The sequence below is a fragment of the Triticum aestivum genome, chromosome 3B (genome assembly GCF_018294505.1).
Source record: "Triticum aestivum cultivar Chinese Spring chromosome 3B, IWGSC CS RefSeq v2.1, whole genome shotgun sequence".
Classification (NCBI taxonomy): Eukaryota; Viridiplantae; Streptophyta; class Magnoliopsida; order Poales; family Poaceae; genus Triticum; species Triticum aestivum.
In genome coordinates, this window is record NC_057801.1 from 148,258,937 (window position 1) to 148,274,034 (window position 15,098).

Consider the following 15,098-nt stretch of genomic DNA (forward strand, 5'->3'; position numbering starts at 1 on the left):
CGTCAGCACGACGGCATGGTGACGATGATGATGCTCTACAGGCGCAGGGATTCGCCTAAACTCCACGACGATATGACCGAGGTGGAATATGGTGGAGGGGGGCACCGCACACGGCTAAGGAACGATTCGTAGATCAACTTGTGTGTCATGGGGTGCCTCCCTGCCCCCGTATATAAAGGAGCAAGGGAGGAGGAGGCCGGCCCTAGGAGGAGGGCGCGCCAAGGGGAGTCCTACTCCCACCGGGAGTAGGACTCCTTCTTTCCTAGTCCAACTAGGAGAAGGGGGGAAAGGAGGGAAGTGGAGAAGGAAGGGAGAGGGGGGCCGCGCCCCAAACCCTTTGTCCAATTCGGACTGGGCTTGGGAGGGGCGCGCGCCACCTCCTGGCTCCTTCCCACTAAGGCCCATTAAGGCCCAATACTCTTCCCCGTATTCCCGTAACTCCCCGGTATTCCGAAAAATACCCGAATCACTCGGAACCTTTCCGAACTCCGAATATAGTCGTCCAATATATCGATCTTTACGTCTCGACCATTTCGAGACTCCTCGTCATGTCCCCGATCTCATCCGGGACTCCGAACTCCTTCGGTACATCAAAACTCATAAACTCATAATAAAACTGTCATCGAAACCTTAAGCGTGCGGACCCTATGGGTTCGAGAACTATGTAGACATGACCTAGAACTATTCTTGGTCAATAACCAATAGCAGAACCTGGATGCTCATATTGGCTCCTACATATTCTACGAAGATCTTTATCGGTCAAACCGCATAACAATATACGTTGTTCCCTTTGTCAACGGTATGTTACTTGCCCGAGATTTGATCGTCGGTATCCAATACCTAGTTCAATCTCGTTACCGGCAAGTCTCTTTACTCATTACGTAATGCATCATTCCATAACTAACTCATTAGCTACATTGCTTGCAAGGCTTATAGTGATGTGCATTACCGAGAGGGCCCAGAGATACCTCTCTGACAATCGGAGTGACAAACCTAATCTCGAAATACGGCAACCCAACATGTACCTTTGGAGACACCTGTAGTACTCCTTTATAATCACCCAGTTACGTTGTGACGTTTGGTAGCACCCAAAGTGTTCCTCCGGTAAACGGGAGTTGCATAATCTCATAGTTACAGGAACATGTATAAGTCATGAAGAAAGCAATAGCAACATACTAAACGATCAAGTGCTAGGCTAACGGAATGGGTCATGTCAATCACATCATTCTCCTAATGATGTGATCCCATTAATCAAATGACAACACATGTCTATGGTTAGGAAACATAACCATCTTTGATTAATGAGCTAGTCAAATAGAGGCATACTAGTGACTATATGTTTGTCTATGTATTCACACATGTATCATGTTTCCTGTTAATACAATTCTAGCATGAATAATAAACATTTATCATGATATGAGGAAATAAATAATAACTTTATTATTGCCTCTAGGGCATATTTCCTTCACTTAAATGGCACTAGATGCAACCAACCTCCCCCAAGAGGTAGGTGAAATATCTTACTAGATGTTTGTAGGTGGATAGATGATCAGTGGCAGATCTATACAATATAAGATCAATAAAATGTTTCAAATAGTGTAAAAATACACTATAAATGAAATTTGATAGACAATCCTAACATAGCACTAAGTTGTTCGACAATCAGTATCATGTATAACTTATTCTGCTCTTTTAGAGGGGTGCCATGACACCCACAGAACCCCTACTGGATCCGACCCATAGATGATTGTTGTTTATATAAGCATTTGGGGCTACAGAGATGAGCTTTAAATGTTTTTACTTGATGTGTGTGTGTGTGTGTGTTTACGTTTGTTGTTTGTTATTGTGTGTACATGCAATGCTTTACTTAGCACATCTGATTTATGCCCATCTGAATGTTGCATTAACAACAATGGATATGTGATTACACACTCACAATACTTTATAGCAATTGCTAGTTCACAAGCAGCCAAAAATTTCACTTGTCGCGGTTGCTCTACCAAAAATTATTTGGATATTAAAATGGTGTGCTTGATTATTTTTATTGCTTTTTGAGATAGTGAACCGCTCATACTAAGCTATTATTAAAACGGTGTGTGATGGGCTTGCCATAGGTTGTCCATGATATCTTAATAATTTCTTTGCCAAACCAAAACAATTTAGTGATCCTTGATTATTTCTTAAGCAACACTATAATGTCTTCACGTTACACTTGCATTTATCAAGTCTTTTATCAAAACATATGTAAAGTAATTCTTTCTTGAAGAACCAAATAATTTTATTTCTAAAACCTAATCATGTGTCTTTTTTTTTCAAACTGAACTTTCACCATGGCCCGACCTTTAGTGGTCATTAATAGTCACGCATGTGCAACATTTGCATCAACAAATATAAACTTGACCTTGCTCAAAGGACCAGAAATTTAAACTACTCCCTCCGATCCAAATTACTCTTACAAGAGAATTTATTTACAAACATTATGAGATAACTTACAGTTGAACATATATTCCTAACATTCCCAACAGAGACATCAAATGTAAAAATCAATGAGGTTACATCTCCCGCAACCAATGTCTACCATATATATTCTACGCTCAAAATCATCATTGGAGCGTGACATAGTTGACCTACCTATCACGTACATCCTACCCCCTTATCATATGCTTTTCCTCCTTCTTTTGCTACAGAAAAAGAGTAAGAGCCAAGACTTTAGAGTCAAAATAAAATGTTCCAAATGTACTTGCTTGTATGTTTTGGTGAACAACCATGACAAAGACATGTAAGTTTAAATAATCCACTTGCCAATTCAACTCTTGATGGGGAGGAAGAACACTTCGTTCACGCTGCTCCCTCTAAGTGGTTTGGGCGAATCCTAGACGTTGTTGCGCCGTGTTGATTGTTCGCTTCGCTCGTGTTACAGGTGGGTAGGCGGCTGTTCATTAAATAAGAAGGTGGAGTTGGGAGACACACTTTAAACGAGTTTACTTAATGTTTGTGGATCCCGTGTCTCTATGCCCAATGCTCGTCATTGTGTGTCTAGGCAATGTTTTACTTACGACATCTAAATTATGCCCCTCCTCGAATGTTGCATTAATAGTGAGGCGTCCGAGATTACACATGAGCAAATATTTTATCAACACTTTAACATTTCCATGCTCATTTGCCATTCATAATAGCTTGGACCAATACATGTCAACACTTACATTTAAGGCAAAGCGCGTTGCAGAGCGCATTACTAGTAAATATAAAATGATAACACAATGAGATAACTTAATTGAGTGTCGTTGCTTCATCAACATAGCATCCATCGGCCCAGGCATGTTTCATAACACACTGGTACTAAACACAAAACAAAGAGCAGACTACAATAAGCTAATTAAGTGGAGTTACGTCATCAACATTAACATCAATGGATCTAGGCAATGTCACATTCTTCGGTTCAAGTCGATTAGCGCAAATGGATTGTGAATCATGCCTGAAACGAACTAGAGAATGTGATACAAATTGCATTTCGAACAACATACCAACGGAAGTGGTTCCACCTTGTCGGCTTATGCATGTGGCGGAGGAGTTGTTGAATTACTATGTGACATGGAGCAACACATGAACAAAAGGATGAGAGAAGGAACAAGAGGTGAAGGACTAATGTGAGAGGAGACATGATTAACGAGAGTCAAAGAGCCGCGAGGTTGAGAGAGGGTGTTGCGAAAATGTACCGGTAAGCGCAATTTGTCGTGAGACAGTTGGTAAGCATAAATGGAGGTCTATATCTGGTTAGTCAATAGGATGGGACCATGCCATTTGTTGTATCGTGTTATACAAGCGTGGTACACCGTTTACTCACTTTCCATTTGGGCACGACTATAAGCCAATTAAGTGGTGTTACTTCATCAACATTAGCATCCGTGGATCATGGCTAGTGTCATATTCTTCATTTTAGGTGGACCAAGACCCTGGATCGAGAACCTTGCGTGAAACAAACCAGAGAAGTGACTTGTGTTGCATTCGAGGCAACTGATCAATATTTTTGTAGCCTCGTTTAAACTAGATATTCTCATGTATTTTATATGTTTACTCTTCAACTTCCTCATTAGTCACTAATAATTGCGTAGGTGTGTACAAACCTCCTTTTTTATTCCATTCCTTACAAATACGGACGTCTTTAGGTGGAAACCAAAGCATATATGTGATGTATTCGAAGAGAGGATCATTTTCACATAAAATGGAGTGCCACATGAGCGTCATTGTCTGTACATGAGATTGTTCCACACCTTGTCACGTCTATGACGTCAACACAAGCAACTCTCGTGAAGGGGGCCGAGTCCAGTCCGCATCAGATGGATCCCGGGACCCTCTTCCACCTGTTTGCACTATATAAAGGAGGGGGACTTCTAGAAATATCTCTCTCACCCAACCATCACGCGACCGTCGTCGACCTCGTTTCACATCTCTGCCACCATAGACGTCATAGTCATCCCCATCGCCATAGCCACTATCTCCATTGGGTTGATATGCTTGTAATCGAGAATCCACGGTGACTAGCTACATTGTAAGGCTATCACGTTGTCATCTTCAAGTAACCATTTATAAAATGTCTTCTGCTTGTGACTCTACCATGATGTGCAAGTAATCCCCTTGGGCTAAGGGCCGAGGCGTAGCCACGCACCCCCTTGTACACGCAAGTTGGGATTGACGGTATGATTTCTTTTCATATATATTTACACAACTATTTGTCTCTTGTCTCTACCTCAATCGCAGTATTTACCAGTACCCGAGGTACTGAAGACCGGTACAGGAGAGCCAATGGACATGAGAGAGTGAAAGGCTGCACTGAAGACCGGTGATAGTAATGTTGGGGAACGTAGTAATTTCAAAAAAAATTCCTACGCACACGCAAGATCATGGTGATGGCATAGCAACGAGAGGGGAAAGTGTTGTCCACGTACCCTCGTAGACCGTAAGCGGAAGCGTTATGACAACGCGGTTGATGTAGTCGTATGTCTTCACGATCCGACCGATCCAAGTACCGAACGTACGGCACCTCCGAGTTCAGCACACGTTCAGCTCGATGACGATCCCCGGGCTCCGATCCAGCAAAGCTTCGGGGATGAGTTCCGTCAGCATGACGGCGTGGTGACGATGATGATGTTCTACCGGTGCAGGGCTTCGCCTAAACTCCGCGACGATATGACCGAGGTGGAATATGGTGGAGGGGGCACCGCACACGGCTAAGAAACGATCCGTAGATCAACTTGTGTTGTCGTGGGGTGCCCCCTTGCCCCCGTATATAAAGGAGCAAGGGGGGAGGTGGCCGGCCCTAGGAGGGGCGCGCCAAGTGTGGAGTCCTACTAGGACTCCCTAGTCCTAGTAGGATTCCACCTCCCTTGTTGGAGTAGGAGAGGGGGAAAGAGGGGGAGAGGAAGAAGGAAAGGGGGGCCGCACCCCTTGTCCAATTCGGACCAGAGGGGGGCTGCGCGCCTCCTTCCTTTCGGCCTCTCTCCTCTATTCCCGTATGGCCCAATAAGGCCCATATACTCCCCGGCGAATTCCCGTAACTCTCCAGTACTCCGAAAAATACCCGAATCACTCGGAACCTTTCCGAACTCCGAATATAGTCATCCAATATATCGATCTTTACGTCTCGACCATTTCGAGACTCCTCGTCATGTCCCCGATCTCATCCGGGACTCCGAACTCCTTCGGTACATCAAAACTCATAAACTCATAATAAAACTGTCATCGTAACGTTAAGCGTGCGGACCCTACGGGTTCGAGAACTATGTAGACATGACCTAGAACTATTCTCGGTCAATAACCAATAGCGGAACCTGGATGCCCATATTGGCTCCTACATATTCTACGAAGATCTTTATCGGTCAAACCGCATAACAACATACTTTGTTCCCTTTGTCATCGGTATGTTACTTGCCCGAGATTCGATCGTCGGTATCCAATACCTAGTTCAATCTCGTTACCGGTAAGTCTCTTTACTCGTTACGTAATGCATCATTCCGTAACTAACTCATTAGCTACATTGCTTGCAAGGCTTATAGTGATGTGCATTACCGAGAGGGCCCAGAGATACCTCTCCGACAATCGGAGTGACAAAACCTAATCTCGAAATACGCCAACCCAACATGTACCTTTGGAGACACCTATAGTACTCCTTTATAATCACCCAGTTACATTGTGACGTTTGGTAGCACCCAAAGTGCTCCTCCGGTAAACGGGAGTTGCATAATCTCATAGTTACAGGAACATGTATAAGTCATGAAGAAAGCAATAGCAATATACTAAATGATCAAGTGCTAAGCTAACGGAATGGGTCAAGTCAATCACATCATTCTCCTAATGATGTGATCCCGTTAATCAAATGACAACACATGTCTATGGTTAGGAAACATAACCATCTTTGATTAATGAGCTAGTCAAGTAGAGGCATACTAGTGACTATATGTTTGTCTATGTATTCACACATGTATCATGTTTCCGGTTAATACAATTCTAGCATGAATAATAAACATTTATCATGATATGAGGAAATAAATAATAACTTTGTTATTGCCTCTAGGGCATATTTCCTTCAGTCTCCCACTTGCACTAGAGTCAATAATCTAGTTCACATCGCCATGTGATTTAACACCAATATTCACATCTGCATGCGATTAATACCCATAGTTCACATCATCATGTGATCAACACCCAAAGGGTTTACTAGAGTCAATAATCTAGTTCACATCGCTATGTGATTAACACCCAAAAGAGTACTAAGGTATGATCATGTTTTGCTCGTGAGAGAAGCTTAGTCAACGGGTCTGTCATATTCAGAGTCGTATGTATTTTGCAAACATTCTATGTCTTCAATGCTTTGCATGGAGCTACTCTAGCTTAATTGCTCCCACTTTCAATATGTATCCAGTTTGAGACTTAGAGTCATCTGGATTAGTGTAAAAGTTTGCACCGATGTAACTTTTACAACAAACTCTTTTATCACCTCCATAATCGACAAACATCTCCTTAGTCCTTACTAAGGATATTCTTGACCGCTGTCCAGTGATCTACTATTAGATCAAAATTGTATTCCTTTGCCAAACTCAGAGCAAGGTATACAATATGTCTGGTTCACAGCATAGCATACTTTATAGAACCTATGACTGAGGCATAGGGAATGACTTTTCATTCTCTTTCTATTTTCTGCCATGGTCGGGTCTTGAGTCTTACTCAACTTCACACCTTGCAACACAGGAAAGAACTCCTTCTTTGACTGTTCCATTTTGAACTATTTCAAAAATTTATCAAGGTATGTATTCATTGAAAAATCTTATCAAGCGTCTTGATCTATCTATATAGATCTTGATGCTCAATGTGTAAGCAGCTTCACCGAGGTCTTGCTTTGAAAAACTCTTATTCAAGTATCCTTTCATGCTATCCAGAATTTCCATATCATTTCCAATTAACAATATGTCATCCACATATAATATTAGAAATGCTACAGAGCTCCCACTCACTTTCTTGTAAATACAGGCTTCTTCAAAAGTCTGTATAAAACCATATGCTTTGATCAACTCATCAAAGCGTATATTCCAACTCCGAGATGCTTGCACCAGTCCATTGATGGATTGCTGGAGTTTGCACACTTTGTTAGCATCTTTAGGATTGACAAAAAGTTTCTGGTTGCATCATATACAACTCTTCTTTAATAAATCCATTAAGGAATGCAGTTTTGACATCCATTTGCCAGATTTCATAAAATGTGGCAATTGCTAACTGTTGGGGAACGTAGCAGAAATTCAAAATTTTCCTACGTATCACCAAGATCTATCTATGGAGAAACCAGCAACGAGGGGAAGGAGAGTGCATCTACATACCCTTGTAGATCGCTAAGCGGAAGCGTTCAAGAGAACGGGGTTGAAGGAGTCGTACTCGTCGTGATCCAAATCACCGGAGATCCTAGTGCCGAACGGACGGCACCTCCGCGTTCAACACACGTACAGCCCGGTGACGTCTCCCATGCCTTGATCCAGCAAGGAGAGAGGGAGAGGTTGAGGAAGACTCCATCCAGCAGCAGCACAACGGCGTGGTGGTGATGGAGGAGCGTGGCAATCCTGCAGGGCTTCGCCAAGCACCTGCGGGAGAGGAGGAGGTGTCACGGGAGGGAGGGAGGCGCCAGGGCTTCTGGTATGGATGCCCTCCCTCCCCTCCACTATATATAGGGGCAAGGGAGAGGGGGGAGGCGCAGCCTTGCCCCTTCCTCCAAGGAAGGGGTGCGTCCAAGAGGGGGGGAGGAGTCCATCCTCCCCAAGGCACCTCGGAGGTGCCTTCCCCCCTTGAGGACTCTTCCCTCCCCAAGTTTCCTTGGCGCATGGGCCTCTTGGGGCTGGTGCCCTTGGCCCATATAGGCCAAGGCGCACCCCCTACAGCCCATGTGGCCCCCCAGGGCAGGTGGACCCCCCGGTGGACCCCCGGACCCCTTTCGGCACTCCCGGTACAATACCGATAAAGTGCGAAACTTTTCCGGCGACCAAAATAGGACTTCCCATATATAAATCTTTACCTCCGGACCATTCCGGAACTCCTCGTGACGTCCAGGATCTCATCCGGGACTCCGAACAACATTCGGTAACCACATACAAACTTCCTTTATAACCCTAGCGTCATCGAACCTTAAGTGTGTAGACCCTACGGGTTCGGGAACCATGCAGACATGACCGAGATGACTCTCTGGTCAATAACCAACAGCGGGATCTGGATACCCATGTTGGCTCCCACATGTTCCACGATGATCTCATCGGATGAACCACGATGTCAAGGACTTAATCAATCCCGTATACAATTCCCTTTGTCTAGCGGTACGATACTTGCCCGAGATTCGATCGTCGGTATCCCGATACCTTGTTCAATCTCGTTACCGGCAAGTCTCTTTTACTCGTTCCGTAACACATCATCCCGTGATCAACTTCTTGATCACATTGTGCACATTATGATGATGTCCTACCGAGTGGGCCCAGAGATACCTCTCCGTTTACACGGAGGGACAAATCCCAGTCTCGAATCGTGCCAACCCAACAGACACTTTCGGAGATACCTGTAGTGCACCTTTATAGTCACCCAGTTACGTTGTGACGTTTGGTACACCCAAAGCATTCCTACGGTATCCGGGAGTTGCACAATCTCATGGTCTAAGGAAATGATACTTGACATTAGAAAAGCTTTAGCATACGAACTACACGATCTTTGTGCTAGGCTTAGGATTGGGTCTTGTCCATCACATCATTCTCCTAATGATGTGATCCCGTTATCAATGACATCCAATGTCCATGGTCAGGAAACTGTAACCATCTATTGATCAACGAGCTAGTCAACTAGAGGCTTACTAGGGACATGGTGTTGTCTATGTATCCACACATGTATCTGAGTTTCCTATCAATACAATTCTAGCATGGATAATAAACGATTATCATGAACAAGGAAATATAATAATAATCAATTTATTATTGCCTCTAGGGCATATTTCCAACACTAACATGATTCAGACAGACTTAAGCTTCGATACGAGTGAGAAAATCTCATCGTATTCAACACCTTGAACTTGTTGAAAACCTTTCGCAACAAGTCGAGCTTAGTAGATAGTAACACTACTATCAGTGTCCGTCTTCCTCTTGAAGATCCATTTATTTAACATGGCTTGCTGATCATCGAGCAAGTCAATCAAAGTCCATACTTTGTTCTCATACATGGATCATATCTCAGATTTTATGGCCTCAAGCCATTTCGTGGAATCTGGGCTCATCATCGCTGCTTCATAGTTCGTAGGTTCGTCATGGTCTAGTAACATAACTTCCAGAATAGGATTACCGTACCACTCTGGTGCAGATCTTACTCTATAAGACCTACGAGATTCTGTAGTAACTTAATCTGAAGTTTCATGATCATCATCATTAACTTCCTCACTAATTGGTGTAGTAGTCACTGGAACTGATTTTTGTGATGAACTACTTTCCAATAAGGGAGAAGGTACAATTACCTCATCAAGTTCTACTTTCCTCCCACTCACTTCTTTCGAGAGAAACTCCTTTTCTAGAAAGGATCCATCTTAGCAACGAATAACTTGCCTTCGGATCTGTGATAGAAGGTGTACCCAATAGTTTCCTTTGGGTATTCTATGAAGACGCACTTCTCCGATTTGGGTTCGAGCTTATCTGGTTGAAGTTTCTTCACATAAGTATCGCAGCCCCAAACTTTAAGAAACGACAACTTTGGTTTCTTGCCAAACCACAGTTCATATGATGTCGTATCAACAGATTTAGATGGTGCCCTTTTAACGTGAATGCAGCTGTCTCTAATGCACAACCCCAAAACGATAGTGGTAAAACCGATAAGAGACATCATAGATTGCACTATATCCAATAAAGTACTATTATGACGTTCGGACACACCATTAAGTTGTGGTGTTCCAGGTGGCATGAGTTTGTGAAACTATTCCACATTGTTTTAATTGAAGACCAAACTCGTAACTCAAATATTCGTCTCCGCGATCAGATCGCAAAAACTTTATTTTCTTGTTATGATGATTCTTCCACTTCACTCTGAAATTCTTTGAACCTTTCAACTATTTCAGACTTATGTTTCATCAAGTAGATATACCCATATCTGCTCAAATCATCTTGTGAAGGTCAGAAAATAACGATACTTGCCACGAGCATCAACACTCATTGGATCGCATACATCGGTATGTATTATTTCCAATAAGTCAGTAGCTCATTCCATTGTTCCGGAGAACGGAGTTTTTAGTCATCTTGCCCAATAGGCACGGTTCACAAGCATCAAATGATTCATAACCAAGTGATTCCGAAAATCCATCTTTATGGAGTTTCTTCATGCGCTTTACACCGATATGACCCAAACGGCAGTGCCAAAATAAGTTGCACTATCATTATTAACTTTGCATCTTTTTGGCTTCAATATTATGAATATGTGTATTACTACGATCGAGATCCAACAAACCATTTGTGTTGGTGTGTATGACCATAGAAGGTTCTATTCATGTAAACAGAACAACAATTATTCTCTAACTTAAATGAATAACCGTATTGCAATAAACATGATCAAATCATATTCATGCTCAACGCAAACACCAAATAACACTTATTTAGGTTCAACACTAATCCCGAAAGTATAGGGAGTGTGCGATGATGATCATATCAATCTTGGAACCACTTCCAACATACATCGTCACTTCACCCTTAACTAGTCTCTGTTTATTCTGCAATCCCGTTTCGAGTTACTAATCTTAGCAACTGAACTAGTATCAAATACTGAGGGGTTGCTATAAACACTAGTAAAGTACACATCAATATCAAATATACTTATGTTCACTTTGCCATCCTTCTTATCCACCAATCACTTGGGGTAGTTCCGCTTCCAGTGACCATTTCCTTTGCAGTGTAAGCACTCAGTTTTAGGCTTTGGTTCAGCTTTGGGCTTCTTCGTGGGAGTGACAACTTGTTTGCCATTCTACTTGAAGTTTCCCTTTGCCCTTTTCTTGAAACTAGTGGTCTTGTCAATCATCAACACTTGATGCTCTTTCTTGATTTCTACCTTCGTCGATTTCAACATCACGAAGAGCTCGGGAATTGTTTTCGTCATCCCTTGCATACTATAGTTCATCACGGAGTTCTAGTAACTTAGTGATGGTGACTAGAGAATTCTGTCAATCACTATCTTATCTGGAAGATTAACTCCCACTTGATTCAAGTGATTGAAGTACCCAGACAATCTGAGCACATGCTCACTAGTTGAGCGATTCTCCTCCATCTTTTAGCTATAGAACTTGTTGGAGACTTCATATCTCTCAACTCGGGTATTTGTTGGAAATATTAACTTCAACTCTTGGAACATCTCATATGGTCCATGACATTCAAAACGTCTTTGAAGTCCCGATTCTAAGCCGTTAAGCATGGTGCACTAAACTATCAAGTAGTCATCATATTGAGCTAGCCAAACGTTCATAACGTCTGTACCTGCTCCTGCAATAGGTCCGTCACCTAGCGGTGCATTAAGGACATAATTCTTCTGTGCAGCAATGAGGATAAACCTCAGATCACGGATCCAATCCGCATCATTGCTACTAATATCTTTCAATACAATTTTCTCTAGGAACATATCAAAATAAACATATGAAAGCAACAACGCAAGCTATTGATCTACAACATAATTTGCAAAATACTACCAGGACTAAGTTCATGATAAATTTAAGTTCAATTAATCATATTACTAAAGAACTCCCACATAGACAGACATCTCTCTAGTCATCTAAGTGATCACGTGATCCAAATCAACTAAACCATGTCCGATCATCACGTGAGATGGAGTAGTTTTCAATGGTGAACATCACTATGTTGATCATATCTACTATATGATTCACGCTCGACCTTTCGGTCTCCGTGTTCCGAGGCCATATCTGTATATGCTAGGCTCGTCAAGTATGACCTGAGTATTCCGTGTGTGCAACTGTTTTGCACCCGTTGTATTTGAACGTAGAGCCTATCATACCCGATCATCACGTGGTGTCTCAGCACGAAGAACTTTCGCAACAGTGCATACTGAGGGAGAACACTTCTTGATAATTAGTGAGAGATCATCTTAAAATTCTACCGTCAATCAAAGCAAGATAAGATGCATAAAGGATAAACATCACATGCAATCAATATAAGTGATATGATATGGCCATCATCATCTTGTGCTTGTGATCTCCATCTTCGAAGCACCGTCGTGATCACCATCGTCACCGGTGCGACACCTTGATCTCCATCGTAGCATCGTTGTCGTTACGCCATCTATTGCTTCTACGACTATCGCTACCGCTTAGTGATAAAGTAAAGCAATTACAGGGCGTTTGCATTTCATACAATAAAGCGACAACCATATGGCTCCTGCCAGTTGCCGATAACTTCGGTTACAAAACATGATCATCTCATACAATAAAATATAGCATCACATCTTGACCATATCACATCACAACATGCCCTGCAAAAACAAGTTAGACGTCCTCTACTTTGTTGTTGCAAATTTTACGTGGCTGCTACGGGCTTAGCAAGAACCGTTCTTACCTACGCATCAAAAACCACAACGATAGTTCGTCAAGTTAGTGCTGTTTTAACCTTCGCAAGGACCGGGCGTAGCCACACTCGATTCAGCTAAAGTGAGAGAGACAGACACCCACCATCCACCTTTAAGCAACGAGTGCTCGTAGCGGTGAAACCAGTCTCGCGTAAGTGTACGCGTAATGTCGGTCCGGGCCGCTTCATCTCACAATGCCGCTGAACCAAAGTATGACATGCTGGTAAGCAGTATGACTTATATCGCCCACAACTCACTTGTGTTCTACTCGTGCATATAACATCAACGCATAAAACCTAGGCTCGGATGCCACTGTTGGGGAACGTAGTAATTTCAAAAAAATTTCTACGCACACGCAAGATCATGGTGATGGCATAGCAACGAGAGGGGAAAGTGTTGTCCACGTACCCTCGTAGACCGTAAGCGGAAGCGTTATGACAACACGGTTGATGTAGTCGTACGTCTTCACGATCTGACCGATCCAAGTACCGAACGTACGGCACCTCCGAGTTCAGCACACGTTCAGCTCGATAACGATCCCCGGGCTCCGATCCAGCAAAGCTTCGGGGATGAGTTCCGTCAGCACGGCGGCGTGGTGACGACGATGATGTTCTACCGACGCAGGGCTTCGCCTAAACTCCGCGACGATATGACCGAGGTGGAATATGGTGGAGGGGGGCACCACACACGGCTAAGAAACGATCCGTAGATCAACTTGTGTTATCGTGGGGTGCCCCCCTGCCCCCGTATATAAAGGAGCAAGGGGGGAGGTGGCCGGCCCTAGGAGGGGCGCGCCAAGTGTGGAGTCCTACTAGGACTCCCTAGTCCTAGAAGGATTCCACCTCCCTTGTTGGAGTAGGAGAGGGGGAAAGAGGGGGAGAGGAAGAAGGAAAGGGGGGCCGCACCCCTTGTCCAATTCGGACCAGAGGGGGGCTGCGCGCCTCCTTCCTTTCGGCCTCTCTCCTCTATTCCCGTATGGCCCAATAAGGCCCATATACTCGCCGGCGAATTCCCGTAACTCTCCGGTACTCCGAAAAATACCCGAATCACTTGGAACCTTTCCGAACTCCGAATATAGTCGTCCAATATATCGATCTTTACGTCTCGACCATTTCGAGACTCCTTGTCATGTCCCCGATCTCATCCGGGACTCCGAACTCCTTCGGTACATCAAAACTCATAAACTCATAATAAAACTGTCATCGTAACGTTAAGCGTGCGGACCCTACGGGTTCGAGAACTATGTAGACATGACCTAGAACTATTCTCGGTCAATAACCAATAGCGGAACCTGGATGCCCATATTGGCTCCTACATATTCTACGAAGATCTTTATCGGTCAAACCGCATAACAACATACTTTGTTCCCTTTGTCATCGGTATGTTACTTGCCCGAGATTCGATCGTCGGTATCCAATACCTAGTTCAATCTCGTTACCGGTAAGTCTCTTTACTCGTTACGTAATGCATCATTCCGTAACTAACTCATTAGCTACATTGCTTGCAAGGCTTATAGTGATGTGCATTACCGAGAGGGCCTAGAGATACCTCTCCGACAATCAAAGTGCAAAATCTAATCTCGAAATACGCCAACCCAACATGTACCTTTGGAGACACCTGTAGTACTCCTTTATAATCACCCAGTTACGTTGTGACGTTTGGTAGCACCCAAAGTGTTCCTCCGGTAAACGGGAGTTGCATAATCTCATAGTTACAGGAACGTGTATAAGTCATGAAGAAAGCAATAGCAATATACTAAATGATCAAGTGCTAAGCTAACGGAATGAGTCAAGTCAATCACATCATTTTCCTAATGATGCGATCCCGTTAATCAAATGACAACACATGTCTATGGTTAGGAAACATAACCATCTTTGATTAATGAGCTAGTCAAGTAGAGGCATACTAGTGACTATATGTTTGTCTATGTATTCACACATGTATCATGTTTCCTGTTAATACAATTCTAGCATGAATAA